Source organism: Micromys minutus (genome assembly GCF_963924665.1).
Source record: "Micromys minutus genome assembly, chromosome: 3".
Taxonomy (NCBI): Eukaryota; Metazoa; Chordata; class Mammalia; order Rodentia; family Muridae; genus Micromys; species Micromys minutus.
In genome coordinates this window covers 16,136,403-16,147,439 of record NC_137972.1, presented here as the reverse complement: position 1 = coordinate 16,147,439, position 11,037 = coordinate 16,136,403, and positions in this window count along the sequence as shown.

Genomic DNA, 11,037 nt, shown 5'->3' with positions numbered 1-11,037 from the left:
ACCAATAGTCTTCAAATAATTCCTCAAAATAGAGTCAGATGGAACACTACATAACTCATCTTTTTGAGGCCACATTAACTGTAATTCCTAAATCACACGAAGACCCTACAAGGAAAGAGAACTTCAGACCAATCTCATTTATGAACATTGATGCAAAACTACTCAACAAAATCCTTGCAAACTGAATCCAAGAACACATAAAAAAGATAATTCACCATAATCAAGCAGGCTTCATCACTTGGATGCAGGGATGGTTTAATATACAAAATTCTATCAGTGTATTCTACCACATAAACAACCTCAAAGTCAAAAAGCACATAATCATCTCACTAGATGCTGAGAAATCATTTGACAAAATTCAATACCTATTTATATTACAAGTCTTGGAAAAAACAGGAATCCAAGGCCCATACCTAAACATAATAAAAGCAATATACAACAAACCAATAGCCAACATCAAACTTAATGGCGATAAATTTGAAGCAATCCCACTAAAATCAGGGACTCAACAAGACTGCCCTTTCTTCCCCTACCTATTCAACATAGTACTGGAAGTCCTGGCTGGAGCAATTAGACAGCAAAAGCAAGTCAAAGGGATACAAATTGGAAAGGAAGAAGTAAAAGCATCAGTGTTTGCAGATGACATGATAGTGTACTTAAGTTACCCCAAAAATTCCACCAGAGAACTTCTACAGTTGAAAAACAACTTCTAAGGGACCATCTAAGGAAATGCTCTACATCATTAGCCATCTGGGAAATGCAAGTCAAAAGAACCCTGAGATTCCACCTCACACCAACGAGAATTGCTAAGATCAAAAATTCAGATGACATCAGATGCTGGCAAGGATGAGAAAAAAGGGGAACACTTTTCCACTGCTGGTGGGACTGTAAACTGGTACAACCACTTTCAAAATCAGTCTGGCGATTCCTCAGAAAATTAAACATTGAACTACCTGACAACCCAGTTATTTAACTTCTTGGCATATACCCCAGAGACGCTCAAACATACAACAAAGACACATGCACCGCAATATTCATAGCAACCATGTTTATAATAGCCAGAATCTGGAAAGAACCCAGATACCCTCCTGTAGATGAATAGATACAAAAATTGTGGTATATTTACACAATAGAGTACTACTCAGATATCAGTAACAATGACTTTATGAAATTCTTCAGAAAATGTATGCATCTAGAGGATATCATCCTGAGTGAGGTAACCTAGTCCCAAAAGAACAGACATAATATGCAGTCACTGATAATTGGATACTATCCCCAGAAAGCTCTGAACATCCCAGAAACCACTCACACACTATATGAAGTTCAAGAAAAAAACATCAGCTAAAATAAAATAACGAAAGGTATGAAAAACCATTATGCTTAATCTTTACACACCAAGAAAACTTTGACTATTTCCAGGTTACATCTTGTTTGACATGTACTTTATGCTCATTGTAACTAGTAAGATTTTTACGCATACTATCAATCCTTTAAAAGAATCAAGTCCTGCAAAAATGTATTCACATGCTTTAATGAAACAATGCTTAAAATCTGTAAATTTATCTTTGTTTTTTAAAAAATAATGTTGCTCAATTTAAACAAACAAACAAACAAACAAACAAACAAACAACAACAACAATAACCCTTAGATTTCACCTCACACTAAGCAAAATGGTTATGATCAAAAACTCAGATGACTGCGGTTGCTGGAGATAATTCAAGAAAGAAAAACATTCCTCCACTGTTTGTAGGGTTGTAAGCTCATACAACCACTCTGGAAATCAGTCTGGCAGTTCCTCAGAAAATCTGACATAGTCCTACCTGAAGACCCATTTATTGCACTTCTGGGCATATACCCCAGAGGTGCTCCAACATACAATAAGGACACATGCACCACAATGTTCACAGAACCCCTATTTATAATAGCCAGAAGATAGAAAGAACCCAGATGTGCTTCAGTAGATGAATGGATACAATTTGTGTTATATTTAAACAACATAGTCCTACTGATTTCTTAGAAACAATGACCTTATGAGATTACGGGGGAATATCGTCCTGAGTTAGGTAACCCAGTCACAGAAGAACAGACATAACATGCAGTCATTGATAATTGAATACTAACCCCCCTTAAAACTCTGAACACCCCAGAAACAACTCACAGACTATATGAAGTTCAAGAAAAAAACGAAAGAAAATGAAAAGCCATTTTGCTTAATCTTTACACACCCAGAAAACTTTGATTAATTCCATGTTGCATCTTGTTTTACATGTACTTCATGTTCCTTGTAACTAGTAAGATCTTAATGCACACTATCAAACCTTAAAAAAAAGTACTGACAAAAATGTATTTGTATACTTTTATGCAAAAATGCTTAAAATCTGTACATTTATCTTTGTTTTTCAAAATAAAGTTGTTCAATTAAAAAAAAAAACGTGAAAGCCTCAGTCCTTCTTAGGAAAAAAGAGTATATAGCACCCTCTCAGAGCATGGTACACCTGAACCTTATTAGCAATCCAGGAGCTGAGAATATATACTTGTGGCAATTTTTGGTATTCATAAATCATTATGTTTAATCTGTACAAACCAAGAAATCTCTGACTGTTTGCATGTTATGTTCTGTTCTACATGTACTTTATGCTATGAGAACTAGTAAGATTTCAATGCATACTTTCAAACGTCTAAATGAACTAAGTATTGACAAAAATATGTTCATATAGTGTTATGCAAAAGTGCCTTTAAAATTTTTATATGTATCTCTCTTTTTTAAAAATAAATTTGTAAGAGAATAAAAGCATTTTATGAAGTCATTTTTAATAGCTGAGGAGTACTCCATTATGAAAGTATGCCACAATTTGTGTATTATATTCATCAGTTAAAAGACATCTGGGTTCTTTCCAGCTCCTGGCTATTATTAACAGGACTGCAATGAGCATAGTTGAGCATGAGTTTTTATTTTATTTTGGAGCATCTTTTTGTTATATTCCAAAGAGTGATAGTACTATGTCCAATTTTCTGAAGAGATGATTTCAAGAGTGGTTGTACCCTCTTGTAATTATTTGAAAAATGGAGGAGGAGCATGGGGTACCACATCCTCACCAGCATCTGCTGTCATCTGGGATATTGATCTTAGCCATTCGGACTGGCGTGAAATGAAAAATTCAGGCAGTTTTGATTTGCATTTCCCTGATGAATGGGGATATTGAAGATGTCATTAGGTGCTTCTCAGTCAGAAAGTATTTATCAGTCAAGAATTCTTTGTTTATCTCTGTACTCTATTTTTAAATAGAATTGTTTGATTTTTCTGAAGTCTAACTTCTTGAATTCTTTTTATGTATTGAATGTTAGCCCGCTATCAAATGTAGGATTGGTACAGATCCTTTCCCAATAAGTTGTTGTAGTTTTTCCTCTTGACTGTGTCCTTTGCCTTACAGAAACTTGACAATTTCATGATGTTCTACCTGTTGATTCTAGATCTTAGGGCAAATGCCATTGGTGTCCTGTTCAGAAAATTTCCCCCTATGCCTATGTGTTCTAAGCTCCTCCCTAATTTCTGTCCTGTTAGTTTCAGTGTACCTGGTTTTATGTTGAGGTCTTTGATTCACTTGGACTTCAACTTTGTACAAGGGGATAAGAATGAATCAATTTGCATTTTTCTGCATGCTGACTGACTGTTGAACCAGCACCATTTGTTGAAGATGCTGTCTTTTTTCCATTGAAAGTTTATAATTGCTTTGTCAAAGATCAAATGACCATAGGTGGATTGGTTCATTTCTGGGTTTTCAATTTTATTCCATTGATCTACATGCCTATCTTTGTACCATTACCTTGAGGTTTTTAATCACTATTGATCTGTAATATAGTTTGAGTTCAGGATTCATGATTTCACCTGCATGTTATTTATTGGTGAAAATAGTTTTTCATATCCTGGTTTATTTTTGTTAATCTAAATGAATTTGCATATTGCTGTTTATAACTCTATGAAGACTTGAGTTAGAATTTTGATTGGGCTTGCATTGAATCTGAATATTGCTTTTGGCAAGATGACAATTTTTACTATGTTTATCCTACAAACCCATGGGCTTGGGAGATCTTTCTATCTGCTGACATCTTTTTCAGTTTCCTTCTTCAGACACTTGAAGTTCTTGTCATACAGTTTTTTCATTTGCCTGGTTATGGCCACACCAAGATGCATCCTATTATTTGTGACTATTGTGAAGGGTGTAATTTCCCTAATTTCTTTATCAGCCTGTTTATCCTTTAAGAAGAGAAAGACTACTGATTTGTTTGAGTTAATCTTATATCCAGCCACTTTGTTGAAGCTGTTTGTCAGATTTAGGAGTTTTTTGGTGAAGTTGTTGGGGTCATTTGAGTATGCTATCATCTGCAAATTGTGATTTTTTTTTTGACTTCTTTGTTTCTGATTTGCACCCCTTTGACTTTCCTTTGCTTTCTAGTAGGTCTGGCTAGGACTCCCAGTACTATATTAAATAGGTAGGGGGGAAATGGGCAACCTTGTGTATTCCCTGATTTTAGTGGGATTCCTTTGAGTATTTCACCATTTAGTTTTATGTTGGCTACTGGTTTGCTGTATATTGATTTTACTGTTTAAGTATGGGCCTTGAATTCCTGATATTTTCAAAACTTTTAACCCGAAGAAGTTTTGATTTTGTCAAATCCTTTCTTAATATCTAATGAGATGGTCATGTGACTTGTTTTACCTTTGTGTTTGTTTATATAGTGGATTATATTAATGGATTTCAGTATAATTAACTATACCTTCACCCTGGGATGAATGCTAGTTGTTCATGGTGAATGATCATTTTGATATGTTTTAGGATTAAGTTTACAGGACTTTTATTGAGTATTTTTGCATCATTGTTAATGAAGGAAATTAATCTGAAGTATTTTGTAGGGTCTTTGTGTGGTTTGGCTATAAGTTTAATTATTGCTTCAAAGAATGTGTTGGGCAGTATTGCTTCTGATTCTAATTTTTTTTGGAATAGTTTGGAGAGTTCTGGTATTAGGTCTTCTATGAAGTTCTGATAGTATTCAGCAATGTGTCCTTCTGTTCCTGGGATTGCTTTCTGTTTTCTTTCTTTCTTTGGTTAGTACAGCTAAGTGTTTATCTATCTTGTTGATTTTCTCAAAGAATTCGCTAGTAGTTTTGTTGATTCTTTTACAAATATTTTTTTTCCTACGTGGTTAATTTAAACTCTGAGTTTGATTATTTTCTATTGTCTTCTCTTCTTGCTCATATTTGCTTCTTTTTGTCCTAGAGTTATCAGGTATGGTGTCAGGCTGTTAGTATAATATCTCCCATTTTTCTTTTGGCAGCACTTAATGCTAAAATTTCTTTAATTTCTTTCTTCCTTTATCTAGTTGTCATTGAGTAGCATGTTGTCCAACTTCCATTTCTCTATGCGATTTCTGTTGATTTTGTTGCTTTTGAAAGAATAGTATTAGTCCATTGTGATCAGATAGGTATCTGTTGACTCCTGTTTTGTGATTAGGTATATGGTAACATTTGAAGACATTACCATGAGTTGCTAAGAATAAGGTATATTATTTTGTTTTAGTATGAAATTTTCTATAGATATCATTTAAATTAATTTGGTTCATAATTTCTGTTAGTTTCTCTATGTCTCTGTTTAGTTTTTCTTTCGATAATCTGTCTATTTTTGAGAGTGCGTGGTTGAGGGAACCCAGTATCATTTTGTGTGGTGTTATGGATATTATGCAAATGAGTCAGAATAATTTCCACTCTCACTGTTAAGAATCCCACAACAATCCCATTCTAAACAACCATATCATATTTACTGAAGCCTAACTAATACCCATGAAGGCTCCATGATTCCTACTTCAGTGTCTGTGATCCTATGTTGATTCTGTAGACTTTGTCTTCCCAGTGTCTTTAACATCTTTAGGTCCTAAAATACTTCCCCTTCCCTCTTTAAATGGATTCCCAAGCTCTAAGTTTTTGATGTTGGTCTTTCCATCTACTCACATCACCTGATGGAGGAAGACACTAAAAGAATAAGGTAAGCTCTGATCCATGAATATCACACTAGAAATACTTTCATTATCTCAGTTTTTATTGCTGTTTGGTGCTATATTGGGACTCTGAGTCATGCATTATTTGTGTCCTGGCCATGCATTTAATGTTAGCAACCAGCTCCTTATAGTGATTTGGTCCTTCAATAAAGCAAGTCATTGTTTGGCCACATCTACAAACTCTGAACCAACATTGCTACAGATCATCTTGCATGCAGAGCAGGTTTTAAAGTACAAGTTGTGTAGCTTGGTTCATGTCCTAATCCTGTCAGGGGAGCCTAGCCTTGTTTCAAAAGATGGCCCATTTAGAATCCATACCAGCCACTGAGTAGATATCTCATTAAGGTAATCCTCATATGTCTTAGGATGTTTACAGTGCACCAGGTTTCCACATAACCGTTTACACAGCTAGGTATGCCTATAGTCTCCTCCACAGTCTCTCCCTCTTCCCCTGCCTCCCTAAACAAATGCTTTCTCTTCTCACCCCTACTTGTCCCCAATGCATTGAATACTTTCTAATTCTCCCATCTTTACTTCCCTGGTGCATGAATGACAACTGATTTTCTTACGTTTTGCTGAAGAAAGTGTGCTAATAATCCATGTATGCTAGGCAAGCACAGGAGTAAATGCAGATGTCATAATATTCATAATGACGGGCTGTTTCTGTCCATGTGTCAACTTTGCTGATCAAATATTACTGGGCAATACGATAGCATTTTTATCCAGTGATATTCTGGGAGAAAAAAAAACAAACTCTCTGGAGCTCTTCCTTCAGACACTGCTGTACATAGTACCTGATAGCAACATCTACATTTTATTGAGTTCTTGATCAATACAGTTATTTCATAAGCCTTTTGGGGGGGTGTTTTGTCTTTGCATTCTTATTTGTTCAGGCATTTTGAAATAAATGGAATCCATAAGGCACAAGGGATGGTTCTTTAAAAAGACAACAATTTTAGGGAAGGAGGCTCCAGCATAACTGTACATATCCAGTATACTGCAGTCCTATAGTAGACACCTAGCAAATTCAGCCCCATTGAGAAGTATTTTGAATGGAAGTTCCAAGGGCCTCTGCAATTATTCCAGTTATGAGAGTTTCACATGATATTTGATTTTGAAAATAATTATTATCCACACTTTAGACAGTGCTAATGCAATGCAATGGAATATCACAATGATATGGATCATTTGACATAACTTTCCAAAGTCTAATATTCTGTGATGTTACAACTTGAGTATTCAGAACAAAAGGACTCATTCACCAAACTACACACAAATGAACAATAGTACCAATGGAAACAGTTTCTCTAACCAGTTTCAGATATTATGAGCACTAAAGTGTCCTTATCTCTGTTTGTTTTTGTTTTGTTTTATTTGGAGTCAGGGTCTCACTACTGAGCCCTGACTGAGCTGTAATATCCTATATGTCATGGCACTGGAGGAGCTGAGAGTTATACATCTTATTCTGAAGTCAAACAAGAGAAGGTTCACCCTTATGTGGCTAAGAAGAGGTCTCAATGCCCACCAAACAGTGACACACTTATTCCAACAATGTTAAACCAGTTCCAACAAGGCCAGACCTTCTAATATTGCCACTTTCTGGGTCAAATATCTTCAAACTACCAGAGCCTATAAACACAGGACAAACAGACTTCCCCACAGTAAAAACAGAGCCAATGTCAGCAGAGAACCATCCACAAAAGACTTTGCTTGCTTGCAGGTTCACATAGCCCTGGATCTGAAGGGAGATCTTTGCCATAGGAACACATGGGAAGAAACCCTAGCAAACCATATTGAAGCAAAACTAAACAATGAATTAGATTAATTGCTCACAAGTCAGAGAAAAAGAACAAAGAAGAAAATGTTCATGAGCAAAGTAGAGCTTAGTTGCACAGGCAGGTTATTTTAAGAATATATTTGTAATATATTGAAAATAATTACCAAGCTTTTGGGATTCTCAGAAGATAGAATTTGAGTAATTAGTATAAAATCCTATGTGAGAGAAACCATAAAGATGAATGGACTTCAACAAGAGAACATTATAGATCCCCAATTAGAAATTATGTAGAGAGAAGTACCAAAGGAGAGAGCCAAACTGATTTGTGAATGTTATGTGTTTGACCTTAAATGTGGCAGTACTTGGAAAAGTATCACAGTCCATTGTTTCCTAGTTCTCAGAAGAGCATGTTATCCTGCCAAGTATCACTCACCTTAAGTCCTTCTCAGGTTATTTTCTCTCTCAAGGATGAGTGAAGAGCTTAATATATCATAAAATAGAAATATGTGCAATAAACTCATTAGATGTAATAAAAATAGAATCTAGAAAAAAAGCTGACAAGAATTAAACAGATGGGAAGGCTGGGATAGAAGTAATTAGAACAGTGTAGCTGTTACCTTATCACAGAGTGATGTGGAAGTCCTCTAACTGCCATCTGGATTCTAAACCTATTTCAAACATAGCATGTTTTCCTGGAGTTATTCCTTTGCACTCTTCATATCCTGACTGTAATCTGTGTCAGTTTCCTACGGCAGCCAATAATCAGACAAACAAACAAACAAATAAATACAATGCAGCAACAAAAACAAAACATAACAAATACCAAACAAAATGGATAAATAAAACTATGCAATCATCAGAATAGATGGATGAAAAGCAAATTTTATTTTCACATTCAGAATAGGTTATGGATCTTGTTAAAGTTGTGATCATTTCTCCTAAACTCTGAGACCAAACAGTACAATTTTGGGTATTGCACAGATCATGTTTTTTTTCTCATATTTTCTCTGTTAATCATATTTTTAATAAAAATCCAATTATAAAAGTCATTTTATTTGCTGATACTACAGGTTTGGTCTCTATGCAAATACATTTGATATTAACTACAAAACACATCTGAGGTAAGATCACTTGTATATTCTGCATTTTATATCTTTTTAAAATATTTTTTCTTTTACCCCAAGAAGTTTGACTTCATTCTTTTCTTCAACTACATTTTATCTCTTTCAATCTCAAGAACAATAGTCATAGTTTCAAAATTGAGATTAAACCAAATCTGCTTATAGCTTATCATCAGCCTCCATTTGGCTTTGTAATGTGTCTGAAGGAATTTGAAAGTTAGAAATCTCATCTCTACAAAGGATCATCTATACCTCTATTTTCAAGGAGTAGTGAGTCCTCAAAATGTGTGAAAATATAGAATATACCCCATATATTAAATCATTATTTTCACTTCCAGTGTGGTGGAAAACTGAAGTGACATTTATTAGAGTGAGCACCAAGAGGGTAGATCAGTCTATGCCAACAGTGAGTGAACTATACCAGGTCCTGTTGTTAAAAAATACCTCTAAGAATTTAACTATCATGTTAGCATTTGGGATGGAGAGAATGCATATAAACTTTTCAATGACATTTTGAACACAGAGTGTGTTTGTGTCTAGCTTTGGACATGAGACCCATTGTCAAAAGAACAAGCAAGCAAAAAGCATGAAAAAAAAAACCTCCAAAAACAAAATAAAAAACCCACAAATTAATAAAATTCCAAATGAAAGAAGGAATTAGATTAGGCTTCAGTGAGAATCAGCAATTTATTGAATTCTATCCCAACCACAGAGTAAAAAGTTGTACATAAAATTCCTATATATAGAGCAATTTGCAACTACCTCCAATACTTTACCTTTCACCGTTAGAAGGGTATGGATCCGGAAACAATTAGGCAGTACTAATTAAATTACTAGATTTGACCCCCACCCTTTGTGTGTGTGTGTGTGTGTGTGTGTGTGTGTGTGTGTTTGTGTGTGTGTGTGAATTTGTGTGTGTGTGTGAGTGAGAGGAAGGGAGGAAGAGGGAAAGGGAGAGGGAGAAGGAAAGGGAGAAAGAGGGGGGGAGGGAGAATGAGAGGTAGAAGGAGAGTGAGATGGGGGGAGAGAAAGGGAGGGACAGAGAGGCAACCAAAGTAATAGAAGGAGAAGATTGTCATTAGAAAGAATCGAGAGAGGTAGTTTAAGAGATGCTTATGCAAATAGTACAGCCAGACACACACACACACACACACACACACACACACACACACACACATACACACACAAAACCATGATTTTGTATCATTAAAAACAGAGTAAAAAGCATAAGAAAAAAATAAAACTATGTTATTTTTAGAAATATGGTCAGAAACAGGCACAATTATCTTAAGCTGAATAATTTAGACCAACACTAGTGCACGTGTAAGTGGATCAGCAAATTTAAAAAGCCAGTATATAATTTATGAAAAATACAAGTTGTGAATTTTTGGGTGAATAGGATGGAAATTTTATTGAAAAGAAAAGGGAGTAGATTTAATCAAAGTTCATTATATGGACTTCTGAAACTACAAAAATAAACATTGAATATTAAAATACTTACATTAAACATTAAAAATCCAAGCAGAAAAAGTGTTTATGATTTATAATTTTAAATGGATATTTGTCCATTCATGATTTTTAACTTTCTCCATAATACTTTTGCTTGCCAATGCTTTCATAATCAGATATCTTTATGTGCATTGAGATCAGGGGTGATATTTTTCTTTCATCATACATTAACATTTTAACTTATTGTTGACACTGGTAAAGGTCAGGGACATGATTTGAGCTGAATGACATTTGGTAAAATCTACCCTTGTCTTGAGAGACACATAGCCAAGGTCAAGGCTGGCTTCCACCAGGATTTCAGCTTCAAGGAGCACACAGTTTCAGATATGCAGCCTGCCTCTTCCCACTGTTTTTTTTTTTTTTTTTTTTTTTCTACGTTTTCTACTTGATGTTCCCTTTGGAGTATTGAATGATTGATATAGCTGCTTTTACTGACTAATTTAAATTAATTGAGAAAAGTATGAGTAGGCAATGTCTAGGTTTAAAAAGCAAGTATCAGGAGAGAACGAACCACCAAACTGTGTACTCAAAGAAAAAAAAAATGAGAGAGTCACTGCACACAGAATACGTTTAGTTTC